Here is a 10,512-nt window from a genome sequence, read left to right as displayed (position 1 = left end):
CATGGGTTTTATTAATCAACTGAACAAGTTATTACAATTGACAACTTGTTTCTTAATTACACTACATAAATATCGAGGATAGAAAAATCTTACAATTTATTTTTTATGGGTTTTTTTTCTCTATAATTAGAAATTTCTCAATGTCTCTGCCTCTCGGTGAAGTAGGAACAGCAGCTTCAGAAGTTGGTCCGCAAGGACACTTCATTATTTGGTTTACTCAAAGAAAGAACCGATGAAATGAATTAAAAAAAAAAAAAACACTTTTATTGTGTGGTGGTCAGTGAATAACCAAAAAAAAAGAAAAGAAAAGAAATAGAAAACTATTTCTCAAATTTAGTGGTTCATTATATTTAAGGAGCATTTTAAAGAAAACCTTATTAGAACAATCCTTGAGGATCTCCAGGGTCAACGTGTTCTGCTTTAATAGTGTTTCCGCGCGACCTCTGTGAAGAAAGGAAAGTATGATTCAATATATTTTGGTATTCCGAGAATGACCTGTGGTATTAAAATAATCAGCTTCTTTTTGAGGAGGGGGGGACAGAAAGAGGGCGGCTTTAAGGAAAAGTATGAAACAATTAAAATTCCCCCCTGACCAAAAACATCCACAAGGTTGTGATGATGATGTTTTTAAAGTTTGAAGGAAGAAATATTTTCAGCATCCAAGGCAGAATCTTAAATAGTTGTGAAAGTTTTTTATTTATTTATTTATTTATTTATTTATTTTATTATCGGTTCAGTTTTTCAAAATCTTCTCTGACGTTTTTACCGCGTTGCTCTGAGGGTCGTAAAACGTTTTCCTACAAGGAGGAAGAAGAAATATCAAACATCAATGCTCTTTGTTTCATTTTTGTATTTGGTATTAAATCCCTTCTTTCATTTTCACCCTTCTTCAAAACAATAACATTTCCTCAAATGTAGGAAAGAAAACAGGAACAAAAATGTATCCTTTAGGCAAAAGTGCTGGATGTAAAGGTCATTATTACACTTTAGATTTATACGTTTGTTTTTGCAAAACCTGAGGAATTACGTACGAACACAAATGTTGCACTTTAATTAAACACACACTTTTAAATTGTTCACGTAGGAAGTTATCATTAATTACTGATAACTGTCAGTGATTTGCTGCATTTTGAGGAGTTTGGGCTTTTTCTAAATCTTCTAGCGAAAGAGCACAACAGAAAACATAAGTTCAACTATTGCATGTTGAACGTCAACTAACTTGAGCAAAAAGAAGATGGAGAATGCATAACTCCTTTCCGCCATGTGATAGACAGACCAGAGCCCAGACTGGTTGATGCTCCCTCGTTCAAACCTCTTGAAGTCTTTCTCTGAAATTGTGGTGGCGATGTTCTTATTTTGCTCCCCCACAAAGACTCTTAAAGCTGCTGCACAGACTGGGTTGTTTGCTAAACTGACGAAAACCTCAAAAGTAGAGGAAGATAAAGTACTAGAGGGTTGGTTGTCACGCTAGCTGCATTTTGGTTACAAATGTGCGAAAAACTTTTGTCAATATTCTCCTAATGTTGGGGGGGGGGGCACAATGTCGCAATAGCTGTGTTTCCTTTAAATGGGAAACGCAATTAAAATCACACATGAATAAGTGTGCTCAAGTGAAGGGTCTTTAGAAAACATGCCACTCCAAGACCCTCCAACTACGTCTTCGGGATTTTGGTAACATCCGGTTGTTGATCATGTGACTCGTGATGCGAGAAAAGTGTCTCCATTGCGGTTTTGTGAAATAAGCTGATTTCATCACGGCAAAAAGAAACCAACACATCACAGCTTATTTTCAAAATGTCAAATTATGCAACGACAATGATCAATGGAAACATAGCTACTGCTTGTTGCCACATTGAAAATAAATTTGCATAATAGAAACGTGCCAATTTCGAAAAAACTCTTGTTCTTTGACAAGTTTTGGCGTTAGGGTGAGGTGAGTTATTTGGCCCTTTGGAAATTAGTTTATTTCACAAAACTGTAAAAAGAAAGGGGAAAAAAAGTCACATGACCAACAACCGGATGGTGCAAACCACGAAGAAGACGACAGGTGGGAATTTGGAGGACTGTGGAGCGACATGTTTTTAATGATTTTGTTTTTTTTTATCTTACTCACGTGATTTTAATTGCTTTCCTTATTTGATGGAAACACCGATATTGTGAAATTAGGTTGTTTAGCAGAATATTGACAAAGTTTTTCACACATTTCTAACTGAAATCCAGCTGGTCTGAATTTCTGTTGCTATAACCAATTTAATTTTTGCTTTGGTCACTTTGCTGAAATCACACCAAAGTTCATGGAGGATGGATTTTTCCCGTTTTGTTTCCATGTGCCCAAAAAAACAACTAAACCAGCTTGTAGGGAAGGAGACAAGAAGAGGAGAACATGAAACCAGAGCAGGTGAAAACTGAGGCATTTTTATACAGAGGAGATGTGATGAAAGGCACAGGGAACAGATGAGTCCAATCAGTTGAATGTGGAACAGCTGCAGGAAACTATGAGCAGAGGAAAGGATGGGAGTGAACAACATGATACGAAGACGTTAGAACAATAAGATCAGACAATAACCGAAATGCAGAAACACACCAGAAATACAAAAACCAAATGAAATCACATAATAACACAAAATGCTACGACAATAATGTCCGCAGATGAATTGAAACAATTTAGGAAAAGCCGACATAATCTCAAAAGGATCAAAACAGAAACACGGGAGGGTTACGAATGCTCCCAAGCGTTCAGCCGTCATAAATGCTGCGAAGTAAAGAAATGAAATAATTATGGTGACATTCTGGTCACTACTCTCATTTTTCCTCAATATTAAGACAACCAATAATTTTTTTCCCCCTGTGGTGTTTATTCATTTTTCCTAATTTTCCTAAGAGTACAAAATAACATTTTTCAGGTTGGTGTACCTGTTCATGCGACAGACTGTCCAGGTTGACCCCGCCTCTCGTCTGGAACGTTAACTGGAGAGACACCAGCACCTCCTGACCCCACCGGGGACAAAGGTGTTAGAAAATGGATGGATGGATGTCGGTGTTCATGGCCAGAATGTTCAAGTGTTACATTTGACTTTTCTGCTGCAAGGAAAAACAACTAAACCTATCATGTTCCAACATGAAGTGTTCCACTTTTGTTTTTCTCAAAGCAACTATGTTTCATCTAAACTGTTTCCTAAAGTACAAACACCAGCCGCCTTCTCTAACGCTGCACGAACCCAACTTCACATATCTGTTTGCAAACGGCCGAGCATTTCTTCACGCTCTGACGTTTATTCAGTGCGGTGGATATTTGTTTTGGCACATCGCTTGTTTTACGGAAACTGTTGGACCTGAAAGGAGAGCCACCGATTGTGATAAGAGGTGAAAATGGGAAAAGTTAGTTTTGAAGTAAAATGAGTGAGAACATAAAAGGAGATAAAGGCTATTTTCTACATGAAGTTAGAAATAAAAAATCATAGTTAGAAAATCAAAGTGTTTTCTCCATGATTTCAATCTTTCTATTTTTTTATACTGCACTTCAAAAGGTTGTGATTATGTGGCCCCTTTGTTGCTTTAATGAGATGGAAAATTATTATTTTATTTAATTTTTTTGTACATATTTTTTGACCTTGATTCCAGCAATAGTGACATTCTTAAGAAGTCAATTCTCTGGATTCATAAAGCACTTATTATTAGCATTTTTATTTTTCCGTCTGGCCCATTTTAACTGTGAGTAACGAAGGTTTGACTTTCAATTCATCCTCGATCATTTGTATCCTCTGTTCTCACTCTTTTCTTTTTAGCCTTTTTGTCTCTAAAGCCCTGATCAGAATACATGCAGTACCGCTTGGGGTCCACTTGGTGGTGTTGTGGCTGCACAGAGGAGAATAAGTTCCAGATTCAATAAAAGACAACATTCACGTCCTATTGTGTCCTTTTAGACAAAAAAAGTTACAGTATTAAGTTTCAGAATGAAAAGAGGGTGAAAGGAAATGAAAAATATGGATGTTGTTGATTAAATGTTTGGTAAAAATACAATGAATCATTGGATCTAGGACGAATGCTTGTAGACTATCTGGTGTTTTTGATGAAGTAAAACAAGAGGAGGAAAAGAGATGAAAATTTTTTTCCAAGTTTATGTCCCATTGCCAAAAAATTCTTGCCAGACATTGGGAGCAACTCAAGTACGATAATTCACAACTTAAAGGTTTTCAACTCCAAAACGTAAAATGCAATAAAGTGGAAATAGTGTTAGTCATATATATATATATATATATATATATATATATATATATCAGTTGTTAGAGAAACTGCTCTCATGCATGGTTCAGGTGTCATTTTGACCTACTCTTGAACAAAAACTGAAAGATTCTTAGGATACTGTTTTATGCACTTTAATTTTGAGTTTTTTCCATGGATTTTCTTTCACCTGAATCTGAGTCAGTTGACTGAGAGAGCCAATCTAGCAACTTTCTTTCACTTAAAACCAGCAGAAAACTTTACTGGCCATGTGATCAAGCTACCATTACATCTACTGTACTTATGTTCACAGTCTTATCAAGATTGTCTTAGTGAATGTGATTATCATCATCCCTTCCACTGTATGAAGCATTCCAGCACCACACACACCATAATCCTCTCTCCTCCAAACTTAAATTGTAGGTAAGGTGTTTTGGGTTTGCCTTCTCTCTTGGAAGCAAAGACAGTTTGCCTTTTCTTCAGTGGTTGAGTCTTGCGTAGTATCTGTGCATAAAGCTTATTGATTTCATAGGGGAAAACTGCACCCTTTTAATTCCAGGCATTTCTCAATCATGATTAATTTATGGTGAAATCACGTACTTTGAACTGCTGAACTGCAATCTCTTGCTTGCCCTATTGAAGCATTCAAATGTTTAGAAATGTATCTGTCACCAGTCGGGTTGTTTTGCAATAGGAAGGTAACATGCATCGTGAGAGAGCCCTCTGACTTCAACCATTTTGTGACACGTTGGTTACAAGAAACCTTTTCATTGGCTAACAATAGGACTAAACCGATCAATGAAGGTTTCTGCTGAACCTTATTTTTCTTAGTGTGTTGAATATTTATTCCCGGTTTCATCTTATTTACAATACTTTACAACAGAACACGGTTGGGTTGTGAGACGTCACAACGTTGTGATATTGCTAAATGGTATTGTTTTCTCTGAGGCACTAATTACCGTTGTATTGTGTATATGGGTTGCTTGCATTACATTGGGAACATGAATTTTAAGCAATCTTAAAACGATCATTCTCCAACTGCCTCATTTGAGATAGGAAACAGCCTCCCAGTCAGGATGACTCTACAAGCTCTAGACATGTACAGACAATGGCCATCACCATGTTTCGCTGCAGGGACGATGTGTTCAGGGTTCTCTACAGCAGTGGTCCCCAACCTTTTTAGTACAGCGAACCGGTCAACCCGATGCAGTTGTTTCTTACTCATTCAGCTGTATGTTGGCACACAAGACGTAACCGTCCGGTTTAGGATTTTCAAAACAAAAGCTCCTACAGACTCAATACATAGAACGGTCATATTTAATTATTTCTTGCGTGGCCCGGTACCAATTGGTCCGCGGCCCGGTGATTGGGGACCACTGATCTACAGTATTACTTTCTCAGTAAGCATTGTTTTTTCCACATGAGCCACAAAGCTACATTTTGGTCTGATCTCTCCAGAGCACCTTCTTTCACATCTCGCTGTGTCCTCTAACCCAAACTATAAGCAGGACTAGCGGTTTTTTTGACTAGGGCTTTTTTCCTGCCATCCTTCTTTTGAGGCAAGAATTATGGAGCAAACAAGACATCAATTTTATGTGAAAATAACACACTTTTGAGCACTGAATCCAAGTTCTCCCTGTCTCTTTAGCAGGATGGTCATGCCTTATAATAGACTGAACAATGCGTGATGAGATGATCAAAGGTTTGGATACAGTGGACGACACAACTATTTGTGGTTTTGTATTCACAGACTTTTTGTGTGAATCTTATTAAAATATTTGGAGAAAAATTCAATTTTGGAAGCTAAAATATGTGTACCTAATTCTATGTGGCATTTGCATAGCAGGAGAGACTTTTACTTTCCTTAGCGCTGATTGTTGTTCCCCTAAAACTTCTGATATAGATGAGTGTTGAAATGAGATTCTGCGGTTGTGTTAAGACGTTTTCCACTGTACGTATGAATACTTATTAAGGTATACTTTGTGTGTTAATTATCAAATTACACAAGGTTCTTTCAGTATCAATTATTTATGGATCTTATTTAAAATTTTTGAAGAAAAATTCAGCTTTACAGATCTTGAATGAGATAAGCGTAAATGAGCGTAAATGCTATATGTCCAACTTTGTAGATTTTTGGATCCTTTTACTTCACAGTAGCTGTTTTCATTTGCCATATAATTGCACAATTTGGAATTACAAAAATAAATTTGTTTAGTGGAAACAAGACATTTTAAAACATACATAAAACATCTTTATCCAAATTAGTGTATTTCACAAATCTGAAACGGAAAGTTTCACAAGAGTCACGTGATAACTGGATGTTGCTACTGGCAGAAAAGACAAAGAAGACCACAAGAAGTGGTCGGAGAATCGCGCAGCATATTTTATTTTTTTAATGACTTCCTGTGAACAAACTTATTCAAACATGATTTTAATTGAGTTTCTTATGTAATGGAAATATCGCAGATGCGAAATTGTGTTTGCAAACTTGAAATGGAAACACAGCTATTGATGCAATATTTTGTGTTTCTCTACCAAATACATCCTCAGTAGAACAGAATGAATTTATGTTTCAGGAATCAACATAAAAATATAACATGAAAACATAACACTTTGCTTTTTTAAAAAAAAGTTTTGCTTAACCTTCTACCTTAAAAATAATATCTTGTGTTGTTTTTCTTTTAACAATGAGCACACACAAATTAGGTATTTTCTTTACATTTTTTTGCCCAAATAATTCAATTCAACATTAAAAAGAATAATAAAGAAGTTGTTAAAAAATAAAATGAAATGAAAAAAAAAATCAGCATCTGTAGTTTCTCTTCACCAGAGTGTCTTCGTTTCTGATATTACCCAGACAGATGTGACTTAATGTGTCCTAAAGGTGCCCACCTGGGTGCATAAACACTTGGCCTGACGGACCCGGCCATGCATGGCTTGCCTCCGCTCTATTTATTTTATGGCATGGCGTATATCACTTTATGGCACCCATCTATCTGGCAAACCTTGAAAAGGCTGTTGAGACGCCGAATAAATCTGAGGGTGACGCTCTGACAGTCCCTGATCTGCCTGTCCGTGTTGCCTGAAATCTCTCTCGGCGATCATAACTTTGGTCTCTCACACGTCCTGACACATTCCTCGCTGAAGCGGAGGCCCGGGAAGAAGTGTTTGCGAGTGTGTGCGTGTGTGGGCGTGTGCGTGTGTGTGTGTGTGTGTGTGTGTGTGTGTGTGTGTGTGTGCGCGCGCGCAGCATCAGATACAACACCTCTGCTCTAATGTCACCTGTCAAGATGCGGCTGAAAGGGAAACGCATGCGGGAATCTCTCGGTGTGATACGGCTCATTTTGGAGTTTGGTGCCCCGGCACGAACAGCGGTGATCGGCGTGTTGCGCTCAAGTTTGGCATAAATACATGTTTGTGTGTATAAAGGAGTATCTGAGTGTAATTAATGATGTGTTCCTCCTCTTCATAGGGTAATAGGATTTACCCACCCCGGGCGGTAGAGGGAACGGAGGGGGGTGGGAGGAAGGGCTCCGCACATATGTATGCAGGAGAAAAGGAGAAGAGTGTGTGTTTGCTGCGGAGTCAGTGAATGGGAGCCCCATGTAGTGATACCAATGTGTGTGTGTATCCGTGTGAGTGTGATAGGGGGGAAGAGAACTGGGGGGAGGGGGGAACAAGCGAGTGATTTATAACAGCTACTTCAGGTCTCTCCTCTCTACCACAGCAGCACCACAAACACATCCATTACGAAAGCACTGGTGTTAATGGGACGGTTGGCGTGTGTGTGTGCGTGTGTGTGCGTGAGAGAGAGAGAGAGAGAGAGAGAGAGAGAGAGAGAGAGAGAGAGAGAGAGAGAGAGAGAGTGATAACCAGATGCTTCTGGGTGAAAAGGAGGTGAAGGTTACCGGGGGTGCTGGAGGTTTACTGGACCACAAGTTTCTTATGTTTGTGTGTGTTGAATTGTTTTGGACTCTTTTGCAGAGAAGGCTCATTTCCAAACATTTCAGGTTTTTTTTTGTTTTTTTTTACATTTTATTCTGTTTGTGTGTGCAGGCGTGTGCGTGTGTGTGTGCTTGCGCTTGTGTTCCTTGCTCTGCTGGAGATACGCAGCCGAGGAGATGGAGTGATAAAACCCAGAATTGAGGAAAATACTCCAGAGAGTAAACAGAGGGAGCAAAGAAGAAATAAATAAAGAGGATGTAGAGCCTCTTGGTAATGGACTGGTGGATGCTGGGGAACACATCCGAGCTTGTGTGCGTGCACACACATGTGTGTGTGTGTGAGAGAGAGAGTATATATGCTCAAACAGTGTGCGCCTGTCTCCTCTCACATTACCCTTTACATTAAAACCAGTCAGGAGGAAAATTACTGCAGACCTGGGCCACCGTCTGCCCACCTGGCCCCACAGAGAGAGGGCTGGACGTGCAGCCAGAGGATGGGATAAAGAGGGGGATAAGGGGATGAGGGGGAGGTGGTGAGAGGAGAGAAGGGAGGGGGAGGGGGGTCAAGGGATCTGGAAACGGTCCAGACTGCCTGAGGTACTGGTCCGAAGTTCAAGCCAGGATTTCCTGTGTGTGCTTCATGGCTGCATGGGAACTCCATCACTGTTGTCATGGTGAAAGGGACGGGTCCCACTTTCACTTTGCACTCTCCTCTGTAATGTGGGAGGTGTGACTAAAAATGCAAGTGAGCATTATTTTAATGTCATGACTGTTGGAAGTGGAGCCAGTTCATAAACAGAATGATCTATCTATCTATCTATCTATCTATCTATCTATCTATCTATCTATCTATCTATCTATCTATCTATCTATCTATCTATCTATCTATCTATCTATCTATCTATCTATCTATCTATCTATCTATCTATCTATCTATCTATATATCTATCTATCTATCTATCTATCTATCTATCTATCTATCTATCTATCTATCTATCTATCTATCTATCTATCTATCTATCTATCTATCTATCTATCTATCTATCTATCTATCTATCTATCTGTGGGTAGATATAGATTTCTGATGGATAGCCACCTAGCTAGCTAGATAGCCACCAAAAAAATATTGGGACTCATTAGTTGAAATTTTTGTTATAAGTTACATGATCATCTCCCCAATGCAGCACCATTTAGCTATTTAGATAGCTACCTAGCTATCTGGGTTCATCCAGAGTTGCCATTTATGCAAATAATGCTGCTGGTCTCTGTCGTTAATTAGAACAAAATGAAAAAAAACTAAACAATAATATTCTGATTTACAAATACAGTTTTTATACTTTTTAAAATCTTTCATTACTGCTTCCTGTTTGTGGATCATTTAGTTTAAACCATATGAGAAGTTTAGCAAGAATAAAAACAGAACAGAGCCTGTTGATTTAATTTTATTTTTTTTAACCTCCTTCCTCTAAAACTTAGAAGTGGATACAAGCATTTAAAAAACAAAAACAAAAAGACAGTCCAGCGAAGAGGACTCAAGGTTTTAGTTTAAAACATCCCAAAACCCCACAATTCACAAAGCAGCTGAACCCATAGTTTAGATTTTGATGTAGAGTGTTGCATTTTCTCTTGTGCAAATGTGATCCAGGAGGGACCTTTTGCTCTGTGAGAGCTCAGATTAGTGTTTAATCCCTCTGTAACTTCAGTTCCAAATCCAAAGAGAGGAGCATCCGGACATCCAGGAAGCAGAGAGAAACCTCCACCACTGGTCCATCACTCAGGCAGCCAGTCTGGCCTCTCAACCAGCTGCTTGCTCCAGGAGAGATTGGAGCATCAGTGGTGAATGTGGAACCTTACATTTGCAGAAACCAACGGGAGTACCCAAGATGCAAGAAAGCAACAATAAAGCATGTTGGACCAAAAGTAAGGTGTCTGACCAGCAGCTGATGGATATTCAAGACGGTGCAGGTTCACCTTTTCTTTCTCTTTCTTTTCTTAAAGTGAGATTGATGAAATAGGTTCCAAAATAAAATCCCTTTCCTTTTGGCTTCTAGGTTTAATTGCCATCACTTGTGCACTCTTTTACTCTCACCCTTTCTTGCTAAGTAGCATGCAGATTAATTTATGTTTTCTTTTCCTTCATTTTAGTCAGTTAGAAGCAAATAATAACTAATTCATGAACTCATTTGTGGGTTTTTTTCATTCACGGTAGCCTCAATGTTTCCTTTACGACCTTTGTGTTAATTTTTCATGTTGATTTTTATACCACATGACAAATACTCTTTAAAGCTAACAAACCCTTCAGAAAATGCTTGATAGATTCTGGTATAGACTATAAGACTGATTCATA

This window comes from Gambusia affinis, linkage group LG17, assembly GCF_019740435.1.
Source record: "Gambusia affinis linkage group LG17, SWU_Gaff_1.0, whole genome shotgun sequence".
NCBI lineage: Eukaryota > Metazoa > Chordata > Actinopteri > Cyprinodontiformes > Poeciliidae > Gambusia > Gambusia affinis.
Note: the sequence above shows the minus strand (reverse complement) of the source record.